The sequence below is a fragment of the Nicotiana attenuata genome, chromosome 2, assembly GCF_001879085.1.
Source record: "Nicotiana attenuata strain UT chromosome 2, NIATTr2, whole genome shotgun sequence".
In the NCBI taxonomy this organism is placed as follows: domain Eukaryota; kingdom Viridiplantae; phylum Streptophyta; class Magnoliopsida; order Solanales; family Solanaceae; genus Nicotiana; species Nicotiana attenuata.
The window spans coordinates 19,534,406-19,547,269 of record NC_031990.1 but is presented as its reverse complement, the minus strand read 5'-3'; the positions used below and the strand labels follow the sequence as shown (position 1 = coordinate 19,547,269).

General features: G+C 42.2%; 1 pseudogene; it reads left to right on the top strand.

The window, feature by feature from the left end:
• The window catches only part of LOC109217116, a 43,730-nt pseudogene continuing 31,623 nt past the window's right edge, over positions 758–12,864 (top strand).

Below are 12,864 nucleotides of genomic sequence, written 5' to 3'. Positions count from 1 at the left end.
CGGAGAGCTTCGGGGTAGCAAGGCTGAACAAAGCATTATGCATTATCTTTTATTTTTTGCTAGTTGATTTCCCTTCAGTATTATCTTTGAATTTTGAAAAGAGCCCCGATGTTCAAAACAATTCTTTCAGCATTTATTAAAGCATTTCAGTTTTTATAAATCTCGCTCTTATTATCTCTTTTTCTCTGCCATTTACTTTACTTTACACAGCATTATTATTACTTATCTTGATGAACCGATGAATGTGACATACGACGAGGTAACGCAACAAACGGATATAGACTCAGAAGAGGATGAGATACCAGAAGAGATCGTTAAAGAGGTCGAGGACTTTGAGAATAGACCTAAGTCTAACCTGGACGAGACTGAGGTTATCAACCTGGGGGATACAGAGAATGTCAAGGAAACGCGCATCAGTGTTCACTTGTCACCGTCAGAAAAGGAAGAGTACACGGAGTTCTTAAAGGAATATGAGGACATATTTGCCTGGTCATATGATGATATGACCGGTCTCAGTACATCTATTGTAGCTCACAAATTGCCAACAGATCCGACATGTCCGCCGGTAAAACAGAAGCTCAGAAAGTTCAAGCCAGACATGAGTTTGAAAATCAAGGAAGAAGTTACCAAGCAAGTCAAAGCCAAGGTTCTCAGGGTAGTGGAGTATCCAACATGGTTAGCCAACATTGTGCCAGTGCCAAAGAAGGACGGGAAGGTCAAAATCTGTGTCGACTACCGGGACCTCAATCGGGCCAGTCCAAAAGACGACTTCCCTTTGCCGAACATACACATCCTGATCGACAACTGCGCCAAGCATGAGTTGTAGTCATTTGTCAATTGTTTTGCTGGGTATCATCAGATATGGATGGACAAAGGAGACGCGAAAAGACAGCCTTCATTACGCCATGGGGAATGTATTGTTACAAGATGATGCCGTTTGGATTAAAGAATGCTGGAGCCACCTACATGAGGGCCATGACTACTATTTTCCATGACATGATACACAGAGAGATCGAGGTGTATGTAGATGATGTCATCATCAAATCCAAGAAAGCCACTGACCATATGGAGATTTAAGAAAGTTCTTCAACAGATTGAGAAGGTACAACTTGAAACTGAATCCCGCCAAATGTGCATTCGGGGTTCCTGCCGGAAAACTGCTTGGGTTCATCGTAAGTTGACGAGGAATAGAACTAGATCCATCAAAGGTTAAGGCCATTCAAGACTTGCCACCGCCAAAGAACAAGAAAGAGGTTATGAGTTTCTTGGGGAGACTCAACTACATCAGCCGGTTCATAGCCCAGTCCACAGTCATTTGCGAACCAATCTTTAAGATGTTGAAGAAGGATGCCGCCACTAAATGGACTGATGATTGTCAGAAAGCCTTCGACAGAATCAAGGAATATCTGTCAACGCCGCCAGTTCTGGTTCCGCCCGAACCAGGTAGACCGCTATTGCTCTACCCTGCAGTACTAGATGGGGCATTCGGTTGTGTTTTGGGACAACATGATGAAACGGGGAGAAAGGAGCAAGCCATCTACTATCTCAGTAAGAAGTTCACCCCGTACGAGGCCCGGTATTCCCTACTAGAACGCACGTGTTGTGCTCTGACTTGGGTAGCTCAGAAGTTGAGGCATTATTTCTGTGCCTACACCACCTATCTCATATCGAGGATGGATCCGCTAAAGTACATCTTTCAGAAGCCCATGCCCATGGGCAAACTGGCCAAATGGAAAATATTGCTGAGTGAGTTTGATATTGTCTACGTGACTCAGAAAGCGATCAAAGGACAGGCACTGGCCGACCATCTTGCCGAAAACCCCGTGGGCGGAGAATACGAGCCTCTAAAGACGTATTTTCCTGACGAGGAGGTCTGTTTCATAGGAGAAGACATTGCAGAATCCTATGATGGCTGGAGAATGTTTTTCGATGGAGCAGCAAACTTTAAGGGAGTTGGCATAGGAGCAGTTCTAGTATCAGAAACAGGTCAGCATTATCCGGTGTCCGCCAAGCTCAGGTTCCCGTGCACCAATAACATGGCCGAGTACGAAGCCTGCATCTTAGGGCTCAAGCTAGCCATTGACATGAACGTTCAGGAGTTACTAGTGATCGGGGACTCAGATTTGCTCATACATCAGGTCCGAGAAGAATGGGCAACCAAGAACTCCAAAATACTACCGTACTTGCATCATGTACAAGAGTTGAGGAAGAGGTTTACAAAAAATGGAATTCCGACATGTCCCCAGAATCCAGAATGAGTTCGCCGATACATTGGCCACTCTATCATCTATGATTCAGCATCCAGATAAGAACTTCATTGATCCCATCCCGGTAAAAATCCAGGATCAACCTGCCTATTACGCTCATGTCGAGGAAGAGGCAGACAGAAAGCCATGGTTCCATGACATTAAGAAATATTTGTCAACAGGAGAGTATCCAGAGCTTGCAAACACAACTCAAAAGCGCACACTGCGGAGGTTATCCAATCACTTCTTTCACAGCGGAGGAATCCTGTATAGGAGGACTCCCGATTTGGGATTACTAAGGTGTGTCGAGGCAAGGGAAGCATCCAGGTTGTTGGAGGAGGTTCACGCGGGGACCTGTGGCCCGCACATGAATGGTTTCGTCTTAGCCAAGAAAATACTCCAAGCCGGTTACTTCTGGATGACCATGGAGACAGACTGCATCCAGTATGTCCGAAAGTGCCACCGCTGTCAGATACATTCAGATATGATAAAGGTGTCTCCTAACGAGCTCAATGCAACTAGCTCACCATGGCCGTTCGTCGCTTGGGGGATGGATTTCATTGGACCTATCGAGCCCGCCGCATCAAATGGGCACAGGTTCATACTAGTGGAGATTGATTATTTCACCAAATGGGTTAAAGCACCATCATATAAGGCGGTAACCAAGAAGGTTGTGACAAACTTCGTTCGCGACCGTATCATTTGCCGGTTCGGCATCCCAGAGTCAATCATCACTGACAATGGTTCCAATCTCAACAGTGATCTGATGAAAGCAATGTGTGAAACCTTCAAGATCAAGCACAAGAATTCTACAGCCTACAGGCCTCAGATGAATGGAGCCGTAGAAGCGGCCAATAAGAACATTAAGAAGATACTAAGGAAAATGATGGAGAAACACAAGCAATGGCATGAGAAGTTATCATTCGCTCTACTGGGATACCGTACCACAGTCCGCACATCGACTGGGGCGACACCCTATATGTTGGTTTACGATACCGAGGCAGTCATCCCAGCCGAGGTAGAAATTCCCTCCCTGAGAATTATGCAGGAAGCAGAACTTGAAGATGCAGAATGGGTAAAAAGTCGCTACGAGCAATTAGCCCTTATAGACGGAAAAAGACTAAATGCAGTTTGCCATGGTCAGCTTTATCAGAATAGAATGACCAGAGCTTTCAACAAGAGAGTCAGACCAAGACAGTTCGCGCCAGGGCAGTTAGTACTGAAAAAGATTTTTCCGCATCAAGATGAAGCCAAAGGGAAATTCTCTCCCAACTGGCAAGGTCCGTACATGGTTCACCGGGTTCTAACCGGGGGAGCCCTCATACTTGCAGCGATGGACGGAGAAGTTTGGCCGAAGCCGATCAATTTAGATGCAGTGAAACGATACTATGTGTAACTACTATTGATTCCTTTATGATGTAATTTGAACTACGCCTGACCTGATTCCCGTTTAAGAGGGGATCCGTAGGCAACCCTATGGGTTCGGTCACAATTCAATAAAATTCCCATTTTCCGCGATATTAGAAACCTGGGCCGAATTTTGAGGAGGACCCTCAAAATTCCGAAGTTGACTTTCACCATCCACCGCGCGCAGCCGTCAGAGGCAACGGCCCAGTAAGCTGGGGTAGAATTTTGAGGAGGACCCTCAAAATTCCGGAGCAAAAGAGGTTGCGATATCTTGAACCGTGTCGCAGTCGTCGGTTCATCTAAAATCATTTTATCTATTACGTATTTACATCATATTTTATTATTTTGCTAAATCATGCATAAATACTATCAGAACAGTTTTGTCAGCAACGCTACCCTAATGAAAGCAAGAGCCGAGTAAGACGAGCGTAGTCCGCGGGAAGACGAACTAACCTTCCCCCTTGACAAAACTCACAATCTTTCTTTGAATGCAGGTACCCCAAAACATAGAATCATCGGATACGATTACCATTTCGTACTTTTCAGGAATAAAACTCCCAGAATCATCACCTATTTTCAAGTGCTACTCACACGCAACATCCCCAGCAGCCACAGTGACAATCAACTAGCACCTATCATCTCTTAGCTAAGAAATTTTGTCACTCTTCACCTCTATTGTCGCACACTGCATAAGGCTACCTTTCTGCCTTCCGAGACTAAGCACTGTCTCCATCCTGCATCTCCTTGCATTGCATAAGGCTACCTTTCTACCTTCCGAGACTAAGCACTGTCTCCATCCTGCATTCCCTTGCATTGCATAAGGCTACCTTTCTGCCTTCCGAGACTAAGCACTGTCTCCATCCTGCATCTCTTTGCATTGCATAAGGCTACCTTTCTGCCTTCCGAGACTAAGCACTGTCTCCATCCTGCATTCCCTTGCATTGCATAAGGCTACCTTTCTGCCTTCTGAGGTTAAGCACTACCTCCATCCTGCATGGCTGAAATATCGCCGCCTCTTATTTGCATCGGCTGAATGATCGCCAACTCTATTTAAATCTTTACATCGGCTGAAATACCGTCATTTATGCTTTTCATCGGCTGAAATATCGCCAACTGCATTTAAATCTCTATATCGGCTGAAAGATCGCCAGTTTATATTTAATCATTATCGGCTGAAAGATCGCCAGTTTATATTTAATTATCATCGGATGAAATATCGCCAACTTTATTTTAATCCTTGTCGGCTGAAATAGCGCCATTTATATTTATGCCTTACATCGGCTGAAATATCGCCATTTACATTTCTTCTTCACATCGGCTGAAGTATCGCCAAATCCTGCATTTCATGGGCTGAAATATCGCCAAATTTTCCAAAGGCGTCATTGTTCGGAGGCACCATTTTCATAGCCCGAGAACGTCATTCCATGGCCCGAGGACCCCGCTTTATATTCTGCACACCATTATTCAAAGGCATCATGGTTCGGAAGCACCATCATCATAGCCCAAGAATATCATTTCATAGCCTGCGAATCCCTTATTATGCGCTTCATGGCCCAGGACATCATGGTCTGAGGACGTCGACAACCGTCCAAAGACAACATTCATGGTCCAAAGGGAACTTGCATCACGTTTAAATTTATGCACAGTATACGTTGTATTGCTCACTTGCAGGTACGCCGGCTAGCAACAGCCGTCTCAACAGGAGCGATCCCGCTCTAGTTCCCGCAGCCTATCAGATTTCAGCTACAACCTAAACATCACGTCCGTCCTTTTCGAAACTCTATTGGCATATTCCGCCGATGGACCCTGAACTACATATGGCCTGATTCCTGTAAAACCAGGGATATGTAGGCAGCTCAAGAGCCAGAGCTCGGTCGAAATTCTTTGAAAATCACCTCTTTCGGTCAAAATTGGCCATCCTATCTTTACCCGATAACTCTTTCATCCTTCCCGGGTAAAGAGGGGCAGCTGTTGATACCCAATTTTTCCCTAGATATTTTTATACTCAAAATGCTTTCAAAATAACATATATATGCATATATGAGCATACCCAAGTGTTTGGTATTTTTCCAAATTTTTAAAGATTTTTTAAACCAATTTATTGTCTATTTTTACACTACAAAATTCAATAATTATTCCCAAAAAATTATCATTTTGTGAATAATTCATTTTATTCTCATATTTACACCAAAATATAATTAAGGTGATTTTTGCATATTTTTTACAGATTTATTTGGCATTTCTAAAACTAAATTGCATATAATTACAATTATAGCCTATTTTACAATTAACAGCATTTTACAATTATAAAATCGTTTCCAGTATTTTTAGATTAATTTTTATACATTATTAGTTACTTAAGTGCTTTTAATTTATTTTTAAAATCATTCTCACTATTTTATAAAATAAAAAAAAGGGGAAAAATGGCCATTAAGTGCTAGCCAGATTTTATTTCAATTGTAGCCACATTGGACCCCCAAATTAGCCCAATTTTAGACCCAATTAATCTAGCCCAATTTTAGACCCAATTAATCTAGCCCAACAACCCGTTTGAACCAACCCACCCGGTCTCCCACCCAACCCCTTCTAATCACAGCCGTTGATCTAAAAGATCAACGGCCCAAATACACCCTTTCCTTTTTAATTTACCAAACCCCCCCAACCCTAATTCATTTCCCTCTACCCGCCGCCCTTGAATTCCCTTCCTCTCCCATTCTCTCTGCAAACCCTAGTCGCCGCCACCCAAGCTAACCCTAATCCCTTCGATTCTCGCCGGTTTCCATGGCTTCTCAGGCCGTGAAACCCTCATACTCACCTCCTATCGCTCTTGTGCGCTTGGTATTTGAAGGTTTGAGGCTAGACCTCAAAGGTCTCCACCCAGATCTCCGCCGACTTGAGGGTTCCGGCCATCTCCGGCTTGGCTCCGGCATATCTTAGCCTCCTGAGCCTGTTTCCAGTCTTATCCGACTTAGATCAGACATTTTCCAAAGCCTTTCTCGTTCTAGGGTTCACCTGAAACCCTAGCTGTTCGAGGTTTTTCTCCAATTCTCTTCAGATCTGTGTGTATTCATGCTTTACTTTGAGTTTTTAAAAGGTTTCCCCAACTTTTCTTTATAAAATTCTTTTTCCAAAGTCGCTTCTTTCTGATTTAGGGTTTCTGAAAAAATGCTTATGTGTTTTCCGATCTTTCTTCTCCCTTTCTCGTGTATGTTTGTCTCTACCATGTTCTTATGTTTTCTCGTTTTTTTTTACACATGTTCTTCTACTATGTTTGCTATATTATGTTCTTCCTTCTACTATGTTTCTGTGCTATGTTTTCACATGTTATGTTTCTGTGCTATATTTTCACATGCTATGTTCTGCTACTTGCCTTCCATTACGACTTGATATGCTTCGCCTACTGTATTTTTCTACCATGTTCATTAAATGTTCTTACTTTGCCTGCTTAAGCATATTTTCCTCTACTGTTTCTTCTACTCTCATTGTGGTTCGAATTAATTCCATGACTCTGTTTGCATTAACCTTCTACTGTATCTGCTTGTTTCCTCTTCTTTGCATTTGCTTCAAGTCGAAAACCCTAGGATTTGGGGTTTTTGGCGAGTTTGGTCTTATGTGTTTGGACTAGGGTTCTATTTGAGCCCTGGACTCTCTCAAACTCACTTGGGGTCCATGTACTGAGTTTCAATCCTTTTGTGTATGAATTCTTCTATACTACACTCCTCTGATTAGCATGACAACCCCTTTTATATGTGTTATAATATTTCTTCAAAAGGTTTTCCAACTTGTGTTCGAATCAGAATCCTTTTTTTGGGGTTAATTGATTGCTACTGATTCTTCTTAAGTAAAACCTTTTCCTTAGGCTTTCTGACTTGGTTATTCATGAACCAATAGTTGCGAATCTCTGATTCCTTGATTTATTGGGTACTGATTGGTTCTTACCTTATTTGTTTAACCGTGTATTTCAAAATTTCTTCCCTTAATTAAACTCCTATGTATTTACCCCTAATTGCCTACTTTGCACAAGATGCTTACTTGATCTCTTTCCTTAAATACTCTTTTGTTTATCACCGTTTAAGTTTGAACTCCTTAATTAAAGGAAGTTCTTCAACTGATTGATTCTAATTGGTACATGGATATTTCTTTGCCTTATTCCTTGCCTGTTTTCAAACTATAAATACGTGCTCTTTTATAAACACAACACACCAACATTCGTAGTTTTCTAAACTCACACTCACACTCAAAAGTATTCTCTCTTGTTGCATGTATTGTGGCCTATTTGCAAGACTTCTGCTTTCTTTTGCTTGTCTCTTTCTGAAACTGGTATGTCCTAGTTTTAATTCCAGCATCAACTCTAATGTGTTTACTTACCAATTCTCATGTCCATGCTTACTGTACGGCCTATAGAATTTAACCTTTGTATAATGTGCTTATATCTTGCTTATGTCTTGCAATGAATCCCATTCCCCATGTCCCCCTATGTGTTTGAGCTATAGTTTAAAAACATGGCAATATACAAAATTATTGTCCATGGATGTAAACTGGACCCTTTGGGTCCTAAGCTCTTTCAGTATCCCATCCTCATTCCCTTATGTGTGTTTGAGTTAAGGTTTGGCCTGGCAGCATCCAAATTGCTGTCCAGGGTTGAACCTGACCTTCAATAGGTCCTAACTCTCCAATGTTTGGCTAGTGGGCTGGTCAGGGGTGTGCCAGCAATTTATGTTGCTGGGCATGACCACCAGCCTGCCTTGGCATCCCTTATATCCCTCTACTGCACTTATACTTGTTCGTAGACTCTAAGTTCCGCCCCCTTCCAATGAGCCTTGCCTTGCGACCTTGAGCTCCCTCTGAACTTGGACATTGGAGGGCTGGCCCTTCCACACTGCACTTTCATTCAGTTCTGATATTTGGGTGTGAGCATTTCCTAGAGTTCTTGAAATTCCTTGGAACTTTGACACATCCTGAATAAGAGAAAGGCTTTGGAACCTGATCCTAGCAGTTGGCTCATATCATATTGTTAGACCTTGGGTTTGAATTAGGCTCCTTGGATGCAGCTTAAGAGTTCTGATTGTAATTTTATTTCCCGTTTTTTGATTCATCTTGGTCTGTAATAAAATTTTGTAATAACCTCTGGGGTGATTAGTGAAAATGGAAGGGTAACCATGCATGCGAAGGGGTAGATATCATGCTCATAGGGAATTACCACACTTCTGTACTCATGTATCTTGCCTACAGCTTTGCACATTTTCATATCACACGTAGATACCATGTCTATAGGTTTATGCATCCACATAGATATCATGTCTATAGGTTTATGCATCCATATAGATACCATGTCTATAGGAATTTTGCATCTCCATATGGATACCACGCCTATAAGTAACCAGAAATCCAGACTCTACGCACGCATTGTTCACTAGGCAAACCTATTTATAGGATTAAAAACTAACAGTATTCAGATACCATGCTTATAGTATTTCTGCGCTTTCGCTACGCCTATAAAAAGTGTTTAAATTAATGACGCTAGAAAGCATGCCTATAGGAATTATCAATCAAATCTGAATCACTCGTTTTAAGATTAGCACTAATTACAGAACTCACATCATTCTGTTAAAACTGGCAACTTTTCTTAATCAGTTTGTTTCTTTATTCCTGAAACCAGTAGATGCCATGCCTATAGGCCATCACGTAGGCAAATAAGTATGTAGTTAATTAATTGCACTAGTCTTCGATAAGTTGCAGCCAGGCGAGCCTAATGCGAACTTCCTGCCTGAAAATATGTAATGAACCAGCCTGCCTAACGTTAAGCATAATTTCGACCTAATCAGTACATGTAAGACATGCTAAACTACATGATTTTCTGTGATTAAAGGAGGTTTATCTGAGCCTTAATTGTTTTGTGCTCCCATAACTGCTTTCATGTGTTTTGCTTGACGCCTTAGTATTTTAACCTTTTTAAACCTCTGAAAACCAAGCTTCCTCCCTTTAGTATTAGTAGTCCTAAAAGCCTCCAGGATTGATAGGTGGGACGGGTAATAGCATGCAATAAGTAAACGAGACTATTTCTCGCTTAATACCTTAACGGGGTGGGAAGGGTAGACATGGAGATGATGATCACACGATAACACTACGCGTACAATTGATTACCGGTGTTGTGTGGATGATCCATGTGATTTATAAACCTAGGACCCCTTTTCTTATACAACTTTGTTTAATATCAATAAAATCCTGTCTTTTTAACTACTCAAAACTCCTCCTTAATTTTACTGCATTATGCCTTTTCTTCCAAATTTTTCTTCTTTGTTTATTCAATGTATTGATTAATTTCCTGCGTTTAGTCCCCCTTTTAAACAAATTGTAGATCATCTAGACCTTGATCCCACATACTTGTCACGTATTTATTTGCAACCCTTATGTGTAAAATCCTTTGTGTATCTATTTACATTAAAGTCACAACATAGCATGGCCGGGAACCACACTAGTGGATCTTGAGGGGTGCCTAACACCTTCCCCTTGAGATAATTTCTAGCCCTTACCCGAACTCTGGTTTTCCAACTAAAGAACCCTTCTTAGTGTCCTAATGCACTCAATCATTAGGTGGTGACTCTTCAATTCCAAAAAACCCAATTCCCAAACGGGAATAGAGTTGTCTTCCTGGATCCACGAGTACACGTTTTATTTGAAACGTATTTACAAGGAAAGAGATTACCAGCGCGTCGTTATGAGGTAAGGACAGGGTCTCGGAGTCCTCCTCGCTGAATGTGAGGGCATCTTCGGGTACGTATCCCCGAGTTCGCTTTTCTCTGGCGATGGATATTTTTGTCCTTCTCATCACGGGTTCCTGGGAAGCGTCGATGCCCCCTAATATCATTTGGATAACATGTCGTGGCTCGTTAGCTTCGTTCTTCTTGGCCGTCTCTCTTTCTCAGAACTGATTTTTGGCTCGGTCACTCAAGAGTTCTCTGAGATGACCCTTACTGAGTAACCTCGCTACTTCCTCTCGTAGCTGGTGACAGTCCTTGATTCTGTGGCCATGCGTGTTGTGAAATTCGCATACCAAGTTATGATTCCTTTGGGACGGATCTGATTGTACAGGCCTGGGCCATCTGGTATCCTTTATTTTGCCGATGGCGAACACGATGTCTGAAACATCAATGTTGAAGTTGTATTCTAATAGGTGTGGTGCCCCTGTTGGCCCCGTGTTTCCGTCGAATCCGACTCTGTTAATGGGTCCTCAAGGATTCCGCACTCGGTTGATCAGTCGGTCGTTGCGAGGCAGGTTGCGTCTTGGGGCATTTCTCCTATCTTTGGTGTATGGCTGATATCTTTCTCTATTTGGCCTTGATTCCTTCGCTAAGAGCCTGCTCGGGTATACTGAGCCCGAAGGGGCTCCTAATTGATCATCCTCGACCCTGATCTTTGACTGATATCGGTTGTGGACGTCCGGCCAGGTTACGGCAGGATACGCGATTAGATTTTCTTTCAGCTGCCTTGAGGCCACTGAACTCCGCTCGTTCAGGCCTTGAGTGAAGGCCTGCACCGCCCAGTCGTCGGAGACCGGGGGTAGTTCCATTCGTTCCGTTTGAAAGCGAGATATGAACTCTCGCAGCATTTCGTTTTCCCTTTGCCTGATCTTGAATACGTCAGACTTCCTCGTTGCTACTTTAATGGCACCGACGTGTGCCTTTATGAAGGAGTCTGCCAGCATGGCAAATGAGTCTACGGAGTTGGGAGCTAGATTATGGTACCACATCATGGCCCCCTTCGAGAGCGTTTCCCCGAACTTCTTCAGCAAGACGGACTCGATCTCGTCGTCTTTTATGTCGTTTCCCTTCACTGCGCACGTGTAGGCGGTAACGTACTCGTTGGGGTCTGAGGTCCCGTTGTATTTCGGGAGTTCCGGCATTCTGAACTTCTTTGGAATGGGCTTCGGAGCCGCTTCCTCCGGGAACGGCCTCTGTATGAACTTCCTCGAGTCTACGCCTTTCAGGACCGGGGTGTTGATACCCAATTTTTCCTCGAACTATTTTTAAATTTGCATATATGCCTTCAAAATCACTTTTTATAATAATTGGTATTTTTCCATAATTTTCCATATTATTATCAATTTATTTTTCTGATTCAATCAGTATTTTATATCCAATAATTATTCATAAATTGCATTACAAGTAATTTTAAAGTATTTCTTAGCTCAATATATCATTTTTAATCCTATTTGGATTTAACTATTTCACAAATTAGCCAATTCGGCATTGTTTGGCTATAATTACAACAATTTTGCAATTATAGCCTAATTGTACACTTTATGCTATTTTAATTCAATGATCAATCATTTCATATTTTTCATATTAGTTAATTACCTTAATTTCACCTATTTAGTTTTAATTTCATTTTATCTAATTATTAGCTATTTTTATTAATTATTTATCTAATTTAGTTGGGTATTTAACAAGTATCCACTCTTATTTAAATTATAACCTAAATCAAACCAACCCCAAACCCAATTAAACAACCCATCAGACCCAAGCCCAAACCCAAACCATACCCGACCCAATCCCTGGTCCAATACCGTTAATCAATTCTAATCAACGGTCCAGATCCCCTCATACCATATTAAACCCTAATGACTACCCCCCCATCTCTCATTTCCCCCTCTTATTTCTCTCTCAACCGACCTCTCTAACTCCCTCTCTCTATCTCTGGTTCTCTCTAGAACCTTCTTTTCTCTCCTCCTCTCCGATGGACCCTGTCCACCTTCTCCGGTCACCTCCCTCGCCGGAAACCATGGCCTCTTATCATCTCCTGGCCTCTTCTTCACCCCACGCCGGTTTAACACTACCCTGAGGTCCTCAGGTGAACCTGGAGCGGTTCAACTCCTATCCATGGTCTTTCACGCGATTTTCCGGCCATCCATGGCTGTTTGAGTAAGATATATGGCTTTTCCGGCTAAAACCGGTAACACTTTAAGGTTTTCTCATCTTCTCTGGGTTCTCTGAAACCCTAACTCCTAATATTTTCCGATTTCTTTTAGATCTGTCTTAGATCTGTGTATATTATGAGCTTTTGTTGTTTTCCTCAAAGGTTTTTCCGGTTTTTCTAAAATAACTCCTCACCTTCGAACTAGGGTTCTTAAACANCCTTTACGAAATGCTTCTTTCTTCTGTATTTTTGTATTAATCTGTCAAACGTTTTGTTTAACGCTTTTTTCCTCTAT